We start from the raw sequence: 14,561 nt of genomic DNA, 5'->3' as shown, positions 1-14,561 counted from the left end.
ACCAAAGGTATGCCTCACTTGCTAATTTAGTAACCAAAACGTTTTAAGTTATTGGAACTTCATTAAAAAGACACCAGTTCGGTCACAAATTAATCTTTGGAAGAGTAGATGGAGTTAGTTTACAGAGATAAATGTGGGTCATGCAGATTCCTGTGGCACCGTAGGCTGGCAGGACATAAAAAGAGAACATTGAGGGTAATTTTCAACTTTGCTGCCTGGGCAATAATCTGTAGGAGAGGGTAGTCGAACTCAGTTAACATTCTTCACAATAATGGGAAGCAAACCGGGTGGGTTATGCAACAGGGTGATTCCCATTTGCCCAGTTACCACTGAGGCACCAAAGTTGGAAAGGACCCTAGTATCCTAGTTACATATACAATTGTGAAGCTGAGGTTTGCACAGATACAAGGAATGAAGAGTGAGTCTGTAACATCTTCATACATTTGCATACCAGGAAACTGTTTCATCAGATATCTGCTGGAGGATCTCCCAATATGATCACTGTTGAAATAAACAGTTTCTCACCTGACCGCTACCTTTATGTTGTTTCTGACTGCATTATTTCTCTACTTCCTTTTACATTGCTCAGAACGTTTCTTTTTTGTGCATCTCTCGGTCTCTTGATCTTCCCCACTCATAGTAGGGCTCACAAGACCATCTCTACCTGTCATCCCACGTTACATCACTCCTGCATCTCTAACCCCTTTGGTTCATCACTTCCTCCTACTCCCCACCCCACCCCACCATTTCTCTAACTGTCACACTATCCCATCTCTCAAATTGACAATCTTCTTTCCTCCCTCTGTGACTGATCTCCTTGGTCCGTTTGACACACCAGTGCTTCACTGTGACTAACCCAATGTATAACTCTTCTTGGATGAGCGCAGGATCACCATGCCCCCAAACATTTCCAGCCTGGTATGTTAAGATTATCTAGTCATTATTAGCCTGTTGCTTTTGTGACCTTACTATGCACAAATTGGCTGCTAACCTGCTCAACCTTTCTTAGATTACAACAGTAGGTCCACTTCAAAAAGACTTAATTGGTTGTAAGCACTCTGGCATATCCCGAGGTCTTGAAAGATGAATTATTTCTTAAGGATCTTGCTTTAAAATGCTTAGAGTACTAAATCATTTAGAGAATTCTAAGGGCTTTAAGGAATGGTGAATGAGAGTTAGCAGGCAAATTAAAGCAAGGCCAACCCACTGAAAGCAGGATAGTAGAGTCTGAACACAAAGGCACAGTTGGCCATTGGACATTGTCCATGAGTAGAAATGGCGAGGGTAGTAGGTTGTGCGTCTTAAGAGCAATATCCAAGATCTGCCAAACCCAGAACAGCAGGATGTGCAACTGATGGCTGTGGCCTCCAATGCCAGCAGAGCAAACAAAAATGTAATTCTAGCTTAAAATATGAAAAGCGCCACGCAAGAACTTGCACAGACATTCCGAAGAAGAGATGGGAGATAGAACACCAAGGGGCAGCTTCACTGCCTAGTATTGAGAGGACTGAAAAGATAGCGTACATACCCCAATGTCGCCTGCAAAACTTAATACCCAGGCCTCCATCTACAGCTAACGGGGCGTGATCTAAAATTGGGATTCAGATAATATGAAGCAACAAATGTATTTTATGTGCAAGAATTTTAATGCATTGTAATTATATGGATGTGATATACAATGTAAATGGTGCTCCATATTCTACAATAGTCTGAATAAACTAAAAGCATGAGGAATGTGTCTAAGATTCCAGTGCAGCAAAAAAAAACAATAAAGTTGTATATTTATCCATGCTCCAAATCTTCTCACCAAGAAACTTTAACTCACAATTTAATATAAGGAACAAACAAAAGAAAGAATGTGCATTTGTCCAGCATTAGTAACCACATAACGGTGCCCCAAAATGCTTCTTAACCAATGATAAACTATAGTCAATGTTTTAATATGGGGGAAACACAACAGCCAACGTGCACACATCAAACTCCCACAAATAATAATGATAAATGACAAGATAATATGTTTTTTCAGCTCCTCTTCAAATAGTTTCACTCTACCCTAGAGGACAGTTTACATGCTTCTTCTGAAAGGCGGGAGTAGAATACTCCCTCAATACTACACTGAAGTGCAGCCTGGATTGAATGTGCAAGTCTCGGTAATGGCCTTTTGACTCCAAGGTGAGTATGCCACTACTGAGCCAAGTCTGACCGGTACCGATGACACCCTAAAATAGATAATTTTGTAGGATCATAAGAAACAGGAGCATGGGGTAGGCCATTCAGCCCATCGATTCTGCTCCATCATTCGATAAGATCCTGGCTGATCTGATTGTGGTCGTAACTCCACTTTCCTGCCAGTTTCCAATAACCCTTGATTCCCTTGTCAAACAAAAATCCCATGTCAATCAAAAATCTGTCCAACTCAGTCCAATCGCCCACCCTCCACTGCTCTCTGTGGACAATAAGTCCAAGGACTCCCAACCTGAGGGTCTCATCTCCATCTTAAATGGGATATCTCTTATTTTTGAACTATGCCCCGTAATTCAAGATTCCCCCATAAGAGGAATCCATCTTATCAGCATCTACCCTGTCAAGCCCCCTCAGAATTGTATATGTTTCAAAAAGATCATCTTTCATTCTTCCAAACTCTAATGATTTTGATTTGATTTGATTTATTGTCACATGTACTGAAGTACAGTGAAAAGTATTTTTCTGCGGCCGAGGGAATGTACACAGTGCTTACATAGGAAACTAAAAGAATGGGGAAGAAGCTGTTCCTATGTCTGGATGTGCGGGTCTTCAGACTTCTGAACCTCCTGCCTGATGGAAGAGTCTGGAGGAAGGCAATGCCTGGGTGGGAGGGGTCTCTGCTGTCTGCCTTCCTGAGGCAGCGGGAGGTGTACACACAATGAGTATAATGTCAATCTGCCCAACCTTTTTTCAAAAGACACACCCTTCTTGCTAGAAATCAAACTAGTGAACCTGCTCTGAAAATTCCAAAGCAAGTATATTCCTCCTTCAGGAAGGAGATCAAGGCAGTGCACTAAAATAAAGATTATTATAAAAGGTGTGGTCTTACCAATGGGCTGTACAGCTGCTGGAAGACTTCCCCACTTCTATACTCTATCCTCCTTGCAATAAAGGCCAACATTGCATTTGTTTTCCTAATTACTTGCTGTATCTACATGCTAACTTTCTGTGATTCATGTACAAGAACACCAAGATCCCTCTAAACTGCAACATTCTGTTTTTGATTTTTTATTAAGGAGCAATTTAGCATGGCCCATCCACCTACCCTGAACACCTTTGGGTTGTGGGGGCGAGACCCACGCAGACACGGGGCGAATGTCTCTCTCTATTTAAATAATATTATGCTGTTCTATTTTTAGTGACCAACCTCACATTTTCCAATTATACTTATCTGCAATTGTTTGCCCACTCACTCAATTTATCAATGGTCCGTTGCAGACTCCTTATATTCTCCTCGTAACTTGCTTTCCTACTTCTCTGTACAGAAAATTTGGCTCCAATATGTTTTGCCCCTTCATCCAGGTCATTAATATGGATTGTAAAAGAGGCCCAAGCACTAATCCCTGTGGCACTCCACCAGTTACAGTTTGCCAAATTGAACATGACCCATTTAACGCAACTTTTGGTTTCTTGTTCATTAGCCAATCCTCTTTCCATGCTAATACATCACACCAAAACAATTAGTTCTTAACTTGTACAGCACCTTTTATGTCGCATCTAATCAAATGCTTTTGGAAAATCCAAATACATCTACAGGTGTATCTACTGGTTCCCCTCAACCACCCTGCTGGTTATATCCTCAAATCCTTAAAGAACTCAGATAAATTTGTTAAACACTATTTTCCTTTCACAAAACTACGTTAACTCTACCTGATTGTACTATGATTTTCTAAATGTCCTGGTACAACCTCCTTAATAATTTATATGGCTACAATATATTTCGACGTCCACAACAAATGTGCTACGAAGAAATTGTGGGGCATAAAATCCAAGGATAACTATTTTTTACAATAGTCACTGTCTTGGGAAAAACAGATGTTAAGATTGAATTAGCTGGTATCGATACGATGAAGCTTTCACATCGTGCTCCCACATTCTTTTTTCTTTGATTTTCAATTAAGGGGCAATTTTGCATGGCACATACCCTACACATCTTTGGGTTGTGGGGGACACGGGGAGAATATGCAAACTCCACACGGACCCTGACCTGGGGCCGCAATCAAACCTGGGTCCTTGGTGCCGTTTGGCAGCAGTGCCAACCACTGTGCTACCCTGCCACCCTGTCCTCACACATTACTGATGGCAAATTAAAAAACAGATTCATTAGAGTCAGAACTAAATCACCTGTGCTCTCTTTGCTTTAGTCCCACTAAACTGCTGACCACCCGACTTCCCTTCCTAATCCCCATGCTAGCTGATTGAGAATTTTGTCAAAAAGAAAAAAGATGCATACGTGAGGTACAGACAACCAAAAACAGATCAAGCACTTGAGGAATACAAAGGAAGTAGAAAAGAGCTCAAGCAGGAGGGCAAAAAGAGGTCACAAAATATCCTTGGCAGATAGGATTAAGGAGAATTCCTGGGGCGGCACGGTGGCACAGTGGATAGCACTGCTGCCTCACGGAGCCAAGGTCCCAGGTTCGATCCCGGCTCTGGGTCACTGTCCGTGTGAAGTTTGCACATTCTTCCCCGTGTTTGCGTGGGTTTCGCCCCTACAATCCAAAGATGTGCAGGCTAGGTGGATTGGCCATGCTAAATTACCCCTTAATTGGAAAAAATGAATTGGGTACTCTAAATTTATAAACATAACATAAGAACATAAGAACTAGGAGCAGGAGTAGGACATCTGGCCCCTCGAGCCTGCTCCACCATTCAATGAGATCATGGCTGATCTTTTGTGGACTCAGCTCCACTTTCCGGCCCGAACACCATAACCCTTAATCCTTTTATTCTTCAAAAAACTATCTATCTTTATCTTAAAAACATTTAATGAAGGAGCCTCTACTGCTTCACTGGGCAAGGAATTCCATAGATTCACAACCCTTTGAGTGAAGAAGTTCCTCCTAAACTCAGTCCTAAATCTACTTCCCCTTATTTTGAGGCTATGCCCCCTAGTTCTGCTTTCACCCGCCAGTAGAAACAACCTGCCCGCATCTATCCTATCTATTCCCTTCATCATTTTATATGTTTCTATAAGATCCCCCCTCATCCTTCTAAATTCCAACGAGTACAGTCCCAGTCTACTCAACCTCTCCTCATAATCCAACCCCTACAGCTCTGGGATTAACCTAGTGAATCTCCTCTGCACACCCTCCAGTGATTCCCAAGGCATAAAGGAGATTCCCAAGGCATTTTATACATATATTAGGAACAAGAGGGTTGCTAGAGAAAGAGTTGGCCCACTCAAGGACAAAGGAAGGAAATTATGTATAGAACCAGAGGAAGTAGGTGAGGTCCTTAATGAGTAATTTGCATTGGTATTCACAAAGGAGACGGGCACGTTGATTGGTGGTGTCTCAGAGGGGTGTGTAAACACTTTAGAACAGGTCGTTATTATGAGGGAGGAAGTGTTAGGTGTGTTAAAAAGCATTAAGGTAGACAAATGCCCAGGGCCAGATGGCATCTATCCCAAATTACTGAGGGAGACAAGAGATTAAATCACTGGGCCTCTAATAGAAATCCTTGTGTCCTCGTTGGCCACAGGTGAGATCCCAGAGGGTTGGAGGACAGCCAATGTTGTACCGTTATTTAAGAAGGGCTGCAAGGACAATCCAGGTAATTATAGGCCAGTGAGCTTCACGTCAGTGATCGTGAGATTGTTGGAAAAGATTCTCAGAGATAGGATCTATGCACATTTGGAAGTGAATGGTCTTATTAGTGACAAACAGTAGGGTTTTGTATGAGGGAGGTCAAGTCTCACAAATTTAATTGAATTTTTTGAGGAGGTGACAAAAATAATTGACGAGGGAAGGGCTGTGGATGTTGTCTGCATGGACTTTAGTAAAGCATTTGATAAGGTCCCTCATGGCAGGCTGGTGCAAAAGATTAAATCACATGGCGTCAGGGGTGAACTAACTGGATGGATTCAGAACTGGCTTGGCCATAGAAGACAGAGGGTAGCAGTGGAAGGGTGTTTTTCCCGAATGGAGATCTCTAACTAGTGGTGTTACGCAGGGATCAGTACTGGGACCTCTGCTCTTTGCAATATATATATATAAATGACTTGGAAGAAAACGTAGCGGGTCTAATTAGCAAGTTTGGGGATGGTACTAAGATTGCAGGAGTTGCAGATAGTGATGAAGATTGTCAGAGAATACAACAGGATATAGATAGGCTGCAAAATTGGGCAGAGAAATGGCAGATGGAATTTAACGCGGACAAATGCGAGGTGATGCATTTTGGTAGATCCAATTCAGGTGGGAGCTATAAAATAAATGACAGAACCATCAGGAGCATAGAGACACAGAGAGATCTGGGCATGCAGGTTCACACATCCTTAAAAGTGGCAGCACAGGTGGAAATTGTGGTAAAGAAAGCATAGGGTATTAGCTATGAGGAGAGATTGAATAAACTGGGATTGTTCTCCCTAGAGAGACGGAGACTGAGCGGCGACCTGATAGAAGTTTATAAAATTATTAGGGGTATAGAACATAGAACATTACAGCACAGAACAGGCCCTTCGGCCCTCGATGTTGTGCCGAGCATTATCCAAACCAAAGATCATGCTATCCCACTCCCTGTCATTCTGGTGTGCTCCATGTGCCTATCCAATAACCGCTTGAAAGTTCCTAAAGTGTCCGACTCCACTATCACAGCAGGCAATCCATTCCACACCCTAACCACTCTCTGAGTAAAGAACCTACCTCGGACATCCCTCCTATATCTCCCACCCTGAACCTTATAGTTATGCCTCCTTGTAACAGCTACATCCACCCGAGGAAATAGTCTCTGAACGTCCACTCTATCTTTCCCACTCATCATCTTATAAACCTCTATTAAGTCGCCTCTCATCCTCCTCCGCTCCAAAGAGAAAAGCCCTCGCTCCCTCAACCTTTCGTCATGAGACCTATCCTGCAAACCAGGCAGCATCCAGGTAAATCTCCTTTGCACCCTTTCCAGTGCTTTCACATCCTTCCTATAGTGAGGTGACCAGAACTGCACACAATACTCCAAATGTGGTCTCACCAGGGTCATGTACAGTTGCAGCATAACCCCGCTGCTCTTAAACTCAAGCCCCCTGTTAATAAACGCTAACACACTATAGGCCTTCTTCACAGCTCTATCCACTTGAGTGGCAACCTTCAGAGATCTGTGGACATGAACCCCAAGATCTCTCTGTTCCTCCACATTCCTCAGAACCCTGCCGTTGACCCTGTAATCTGCATCCTATCAATGTCTATTTGCAGCCTACAACAGCCCTCCACCTCATCCACTACTCCACCAATCTTGGTGTCATCAGCAAATTTACTGACCAACTCTTCAGCCCCCTCCTCCAAGTCATTGATAAAAATCACAAATAGCAGAGGACCCAGCACTGATCCCTGTGGTACACTGCTGGTAACTGGTCTCCAGTCTGAAAATGTTCCATCCACCACCACCCTCTGTCTTCTATGTGATAGCCAGTTACTTATTCAATTGGCCAAATTTCCCTCTATCCCACACCTCCTTACTTTCTTCATAATCTGACCATGGGGAACCTTATCAAACGCCTTACTAAAATCCATGTATACGACATCAACTGCTCTACCTTCATCTACACACTTAGTTACCTCCTCAAAGAATTCAATCAAATTTGTGAGGCAAGACTTACCCTTCACGAATCCGTGTTGACTATCCCGGATTAAGCTGCATCTTTCCAAATGGTCATAAATCCTATCCTTCAGGACCTTTTCCATTAACTTACCGACCACCGGCCTCTAATTACCAGGGTCATTCCTATTCCCTTTCTTGAACAGAGGAACAACATTCACCACTCTCCAGTCCTCTGGCACTATCCCCGTGGACAGTGAGGACCCAAAGATCAAAGACAAAGGCTCTGCAATCTCATCCCTTGCCTCCCAAAGAATCCTTGGATATATCCCATCTGGCCCAGGGGACCTGTCGACCATAAGGTTTTTCAAAATTGCGAATACATCCTTCCTCAGAACATCTACCTCCTCCAGCCTACCCGCCTGAATCACACTCTCATCCTCTAAAACATGGCCCCTCTCCTTGGTGAACACTGAAGAAAAGTATTCATTCAACGCCTCTCCTATTTCTTCTGACTCCATGCACAAGTTCCCACTACTGTTCTTGACCGGCCCTAACCTCACCCTGGTCATTCTTTTATTTCATACATAAGAGTAAAAAGCCTTGGGGTTTTCCTTGATCCGACCCACCAAGGACTTCTCATGCCCCCTCCCAGCTCTCCTAAGCCCTTTTTTTTAGCTCATTCCTTGCTAACTTGTAACCCTCAAGCAACCCAACTGAACCTTGTTTTCTCATCCTTACAAACGCTTCCTTTTTCCTCTTGACATGACATTCAACCTCTTTTCTGAACCATGGTTCCCTCACACGGCCATTTCCTCCCTGCCTGACAGAGACATACCTATCAAGGACACGCAGTATTTGTTCCTTGAACAAGCTCCACGTTTCATTTGTGCCTTTCCCTGACAGTTTCTATTCCCATCTTATGCTCCCTAATTCTTGCCTAATCGCATCATAATTACCCCTCTCCCAATTATAAACCTTGCCCTGCCGTATGGCCCTCTCCCTCTCCATTGCAATAGTGAAAGACACCGAATTGTGGTCACTATCTCCAAAGTGCTCTTGGTTAGGGTTATAGTTAGGGTGAACAGTTGGAGGCTTTTTCCCAGGGCGGAAATGACAATTGCAAGGGGACACAAGTTCAAGCTGAGTGGAAAGATTCAGTGGAGATGTGCGGGTGAAGTTTATTTACACAGAGGGTGGCGGTGGCCTGGAATGCACTGCCAAGTGAAGTGGTTGAGGCAGGTACATTAGCGACCTTTAAGACTTATCTGTCCCAGGGGTGATGGGGAGGATCAGACAGGCTTCGTTAAGGGCAGACAACTGAACACCAATGTACGGAGGCTCCTAAACATTATTATGATGCCCTCAGAAGGAGGAGAGGCAGAAGTAGTGGCTGCGATGGATGCAGGGAAAGTCTTTGACCGGGTGGAATGGGAGTACCTGTGGGAAACGTTAAGAAGGTTTGGATTCGGTGAAGGATTCATGGGGTGGGTCAAACTACTTTATCAGGCCCCCGTAGCAAGTGTATGCACGAACCGGGTGAGGTCGGAGTACTTTAGGCTTCGCCGAGGGACGAGGCAGGGGTGCCCCCTCTCCCCGTTACTATTTGCCCTTGCAATAGGGCCGTTGGCCATAGCGCTGAGGGCTTCAAAGAACTGGCAGGGGTTGGTTCGGGGGGGAGGAGCATCGGGTCTCGCTCTACGCGGATGATCTGCTCTTGTATATTTTGGACCCACGAGAGGGGATGGGGGAGGTCATGCAGATTCTGAGGGACTTCGATAACTTTTCGGGGTACAAACCAAACGAGGGGAAAAGCGAGATGTTCGTGATCCAAACTAAAGGGCAGGAGAAGAGACTGGGAGAGTGTGGTAGTATGTATTGGGGGTCATGTGGGACTGGAAGCCCTAATGTCATTGGCTGACAGATCCCGGGTCCTGGTTGGCCGTTGACCTCAAGCTCCGCCCTGAAGGCGAAGTAGAAGAAGCCGGTGTCTTCCCCCGCAGGCCAGTTTACTATCGAGCTGCTGGGGAACAGACACGCTTAATAAAGCCTCAGCGACTTCACTATATTCGTCTCATGGAGTCTTTGTGCGCTACAATTTATTAAGCGTGTCTAAAAAGGACTATGGAGCTCAGGATCATTCCAGAATGCCTGAATATCAGCCCCCACGCAGTGAATGCGGCAGCAGCCTTCAAACACTGGCAGACTTGCTTTGAGGCCTACATCAGGACGACCACCGGCCGAGTCTCAGACGAACAAAAACTGCAGGTCCTGCACTCGAGGGTGAGCACGGAGATTTTCACCCTCATTGAAGACACCGACGATTTCCAGACGGCGTTCACAGCACTGAGAAGTCTCTACATTCGCCCAGTTAACCAAATCTATGCTCGCTACCAGCTCGCGACAAGACGGCAAGCTCCCGGAGAATCGATGGACGAGTTCTACGCCGCGCTGCTGATTTTGGGACGAGCCTGCAGCTGCCCGTCGGTGAATGCAAACGAACACACGGACATGTTAATGCGCGACGCTTTTGTGGCAGGTATGCAATCCTCCCAAATCCGCCAAAGACTTCTAGAAAAAGAGTCGCTAGGACTCTGAGGCACGGGCCCTAGCAGCCTCCCTAGACGTGGCCGCGCGTAATACCCGCACCTACGGCCCCGACCGCGCGGCAGGCCATTGGGCCCCGTACGTACCCGTCGCAGCAAACCCCCTACCCCCCCCCGGACACCCCACAGGCTTGCGCAGTCCAAACGGCGAGTCGCACCGGGGGCGCCCAGTTATTTCTGCGGCCAGGCGAAACACCACCGACAGCGCTGTCCGGCCGGCGCAGCCATCTGCAAAAGCTGCGGGAAAAAGGGCCATTATGCGGTGGTGTGCCGATCCCGCGAGGTCGCCGCCGTCCCGGGGCCACAGGGAGCCCTACAAGCAGTCTATGCGTCCCAACCCCCCCAGCACGCCATGTGCGACCCGCAGGCGCAGCCGCTCTGGGTCCCGACCACCACGGTCCCGGGAGAACTGGGAGCCCTGCACGCCGCCTACGCTCCCCAACCCCCCTCCCCGCAGCCCATGTACGACCCGCCGCCGGTGCTACCGCTTTGGGTCCCGGCCAACACTCTCCACGGAGAGGAGGGGGTTTTTCGCGTCCCTAACGCCACCCTCATCCCCGTCCCGCGCCCCACGCCTGACCCGCCGGCGCCACCTACTTGGACCCCGACCACCGCTGCCCCCGGTGAGGGAGCTCCTCGCGCTCGCGGCCCCACGCCTGACCCGCCGGCGCCACCGACTTGGGCCCCGACCACCGCTGTCCCCAGGGAGGGAGCTCCGCGCGGTCCTAGCGCTCGCGGTCCTAGCGCTCGCGGTGAGGGAGCTCCGCGCGGTCCTAGCGCTCGCGGTCCTAGCGCTCACCAGACCCCCCAGCACACCATGTGCGACCCGCAGACGCCGCCATTTTGGGTCCCGACCACCACGAGGGGAGGAGGGGCGCCGCCATCTTGGACCGCCCCTGGCCTGTACGACGCATGGGGGCGGCCATTTTGTCCACCCCCGCCGCCATCTTGTGACCCCCCAGCCACGTGCGATGTATGGGGGCGGCCATTTTGTCCATCCCCGACGCCATCTTGGAGGGCAACAACGGACCCCACCCCACTACTACAACCACGGCTCGCTTCGGTTACGCTCGATCAGGCTCGGCCCCGGACACTCCAGACGACGACGACAACGGTCCTAATTAACGGCCACGAGACGCCATGCCTAGTCGACTCCGGGAGCACGGAAAGCTTTATACACCCCGACACGGTAAGACGCTGTTCCTTGACCACCTATCCCAGCGCACAAAAGATTTGCCTAGCTGCAGGATCCCACTCCGTACAGATCCAGGGATTCTGCATAGTTACCCTAACGGTGCAGGGGAGGGAGTTCAAAAACTACAAACTTAACGTCCTTCCCCAACTCTGTGCCCCCACCTTGCTGGGATTAGATTTCCAATGTAATCTACAGAGCCTTACGTTTAAATTCGGCAGCCCCATACCCCCACTCACTATCTGCGGCCTCGCTACCCTCAAGGTGCAACCCCCGTCCTTGTTTGCGAACCTCACCCCGGATTGCAAACCCGTCGCCACTAGGAGCAGACGGTACAGCGCCCAGGACCGGACCTTCATTCGGTCCGAAGTCCAGCGGCTACTAAAGGAGGGCATAATCCAGGCCAGCAATAGTCCCTGGAGAGCGTAGGTGGTAGTAGTGAAGACAGAGGAGAAACAAAGGATGGTCATTGACTATAGCCAGACCATCAACAGGTACACACAACTAGACGCGTACCCTCTCCCCCGCATATCCGACATGGTCAATCGGATTGCCCAGTATAAAGTCTTCTCCACCGTGGACCTCAGGTCCGCCTACCATCAGCTCCCCATCCGCCCAAGTGACCGCAAGTACACAGCCTTCGAGGCAGACGGGCGATTATACCACTTCCTAAGGGTCCCTTTTGGCGTCACAAACGGGGTCTCGGTCTTCCAACGGGAGATGGACCGGATGGTTGATCAACATGGGTTACGGGCCACGTTCCCGTATCTCGACAATGTAACCATCTGCGGCCACGATCAGCAGGACCACGACGCCAACCTCCAAAAATTCCTCCAGACCGCCAAAGCCTTGAACCTCACGTACAACGAGGACAAGTGCGTTTTTAGCACTGACCGGCTAGCCATTCTGGGCTACATAGTACGCAATGGGATAATAGGCCCCGACCCCGAACGTATGCGCGCACTCATGGAATTTCCCCTCCCGCACTGCCCAAAAGTCCTGAAACGCTGCTTGGGGTTCTTTTCGTACTACGCCCAGTGGGTCCCCCAGTACGCAAACAAGGCCCGCCCCCTAATACAGACCACGACCTTCCCTCTGTCAACAGAGGCTTGCCAGGCCTTCAGCCGCATCAAAGCGGACATCGCAAAGGCCACGATGCGCGCCATCGACGAGTCCCTCCCCTTCCAGGTCGAGAGCGACGCCTCCGACGTAGCTCTAGCGGCCACCCTTAACCAAGCAGGCAGACCCGTGGCCTTTTTCTCCCGAACCCTCCACGCCTCAGAAATCCGCCACTCCTCAGTGGAAAAGGAAGCCCAAGCCATAGTGGAAGCTGTGCGACATTGGAGGCATTACCTGGCCGGCAGGAGATTCACTCTCCTCACTGACCAACGGTCAGTAGCTTTCATGTTCGATAATGCACAGCGGGGCAAAATTAAAAATGACAAGATCTTAAGGTGGAGGATCGAGCTCTCCACCTTCAACTATGAGATCTTGTACCGGCCCGGAAAGCTGAACGAGCCGTCCGATGCCCTATCCCGCGGCACATGTGCCAACGCACAAATTGACCGCCTCCAAACCCTCCACGAGGACCTTGGCCACCCGGGGGTCACTCGGTTTTACCACTTCATCAAGTCCCGCAATCTCCCATACTCTTTAGAAGAGGTCCGTACAGTCACAAGGGACTGCCACATCTGCGCGGAATGCAAGCCGCATTTTTTCAGGCCAGATGGAGCGCACCTGATTAAGGCTTCCCGCCCCTTTGAACGCCTCAGTCTCGATTTCAAAGGGCCCCTCCCCTCCACCAACCGCAACGCATATTTTCTTAATGTAGTGGACGAATACTCCCGCTTCCCTTTTGCCATTCCCTGCTCCGACATGACCGCGGCCACAGTCATTAAAGCCCTGAACAGCATCTTCACACTGTTCGGTTACCCCGCATACGTCCACAGCGACAGGGGGTCCTCTTTCATGAGTGACGAGCTGCGCCAGTTCCTGCTCAGCAAGGGCATAGCCTCAAGCAGGACGACCAGCTACAACCCCCGGGGGAACGGGCAAATAGAAAGGGAAAACGGCACGGTCTGGAAGGCCGTCCTACTGGCCCTACGGTCCAGGGATCTCCCAGTTTCACGGTGGCAGGAGGTCCTCCCGGATGCTCTCCATTCCATCCGGTCGTTATTATGTACAAGCACTAATCAAACGCCCCACGAGCGTCTCCTTGTCTTCCCTAGGAGGTCCTCCTCTGGAACGTTGCTGCCGACCTGGCTGGCGGCCCCAGGACCCATCCTGCTCCGAAAGCATGTGCGGGCACATAAGGCGGACCCGTTGGTTGAAAGGGTTCACCTCCTCCACGCAAACCCCCAGTGCGCCTACGTGGAGTACCCCGACGGCCGACAGGACACGGTCTCCCTGCGGGATCTGGCGCCCGCCGGCACCACGCACACCCCCCCGACACCATCAACCCAACCGCCCCCCTTCCTGCCACCGCCGCACCCCGCGACCGCCCCCTTCCCAGGAGGATCAGTCCCCCTCCCCATTGCACCGACAGCTGAAACCGTATGGCTCCTGGAGGCGACAACACTGGTACAAGCACCACCACCACCGTCGGGGCCGAGGCGATCGACACGGACGACCAGACCGCCCGACCGACTCGTGGCGTCGATGTAAAACAAAGATGGACTGTTCAAAGAACATTTTGGTTTTTTCCTATACCGTCTGTAAATAGTTGCAACAGGACGAAACTGTCCAATACTGTACTACCATGTGAATGTTCTATCCTCCCAGGACCAGCTCTGTAAACCCTTACCACCATACGAAGCATCACCCCGCCGGGTTCATTTTTGACAAGGGGTGAATGTGGTAGTATGTATTGGGGGTCATGTGGGACTGGAAGCCCTAATGTCATTGGCTGACAGATCCCGGGTCCTGGTTGGCCGTTGACCTCAAGCTCCGCCCTGAAGGCGAAGTATAAGAAGCCGGTGTCTTCCCCCGCA

The 14,561-nt window shown here is 49.2% G+C and overlaps 1 protein-coding gene across 5 annotated transcripts in view; it reads right to left on the bottom strand.

The window, feature by feature from the left end:
• The window catches only part of galnt11 (UDP-N-acetyl-alpha-D-galactosamine:polypeptide N-acetylgalactosaminyltransferase 11 (GalNAc-T11)), a 375,834-nt gene that overhangs the window by 82,430 nt on the left and 278,843 nt on the right, over positions 1–14,561 (bottom strand). The gene's annotated exons all lie outside the window — the stretch shown is intronic.

Source organism: Scyliorhinus torazame, chromosome 6 (assembly GCF_047496885.1).
Source record: "Scyliorhinus torazame isolate Kashiwa2021f chromosome 6, sScyTor2.1, whole genome shotgun sequence".
NCBI lineage: Eukaryota > Metazoa > Chordata > Chondrichthyes > Carcharhiniformes > Scyliorhinidae > Scyliorhinus > Scyliorhinus torazame.
This window is presented reverse-complemented; position numbering and strand designations above follow the sequence as displayed.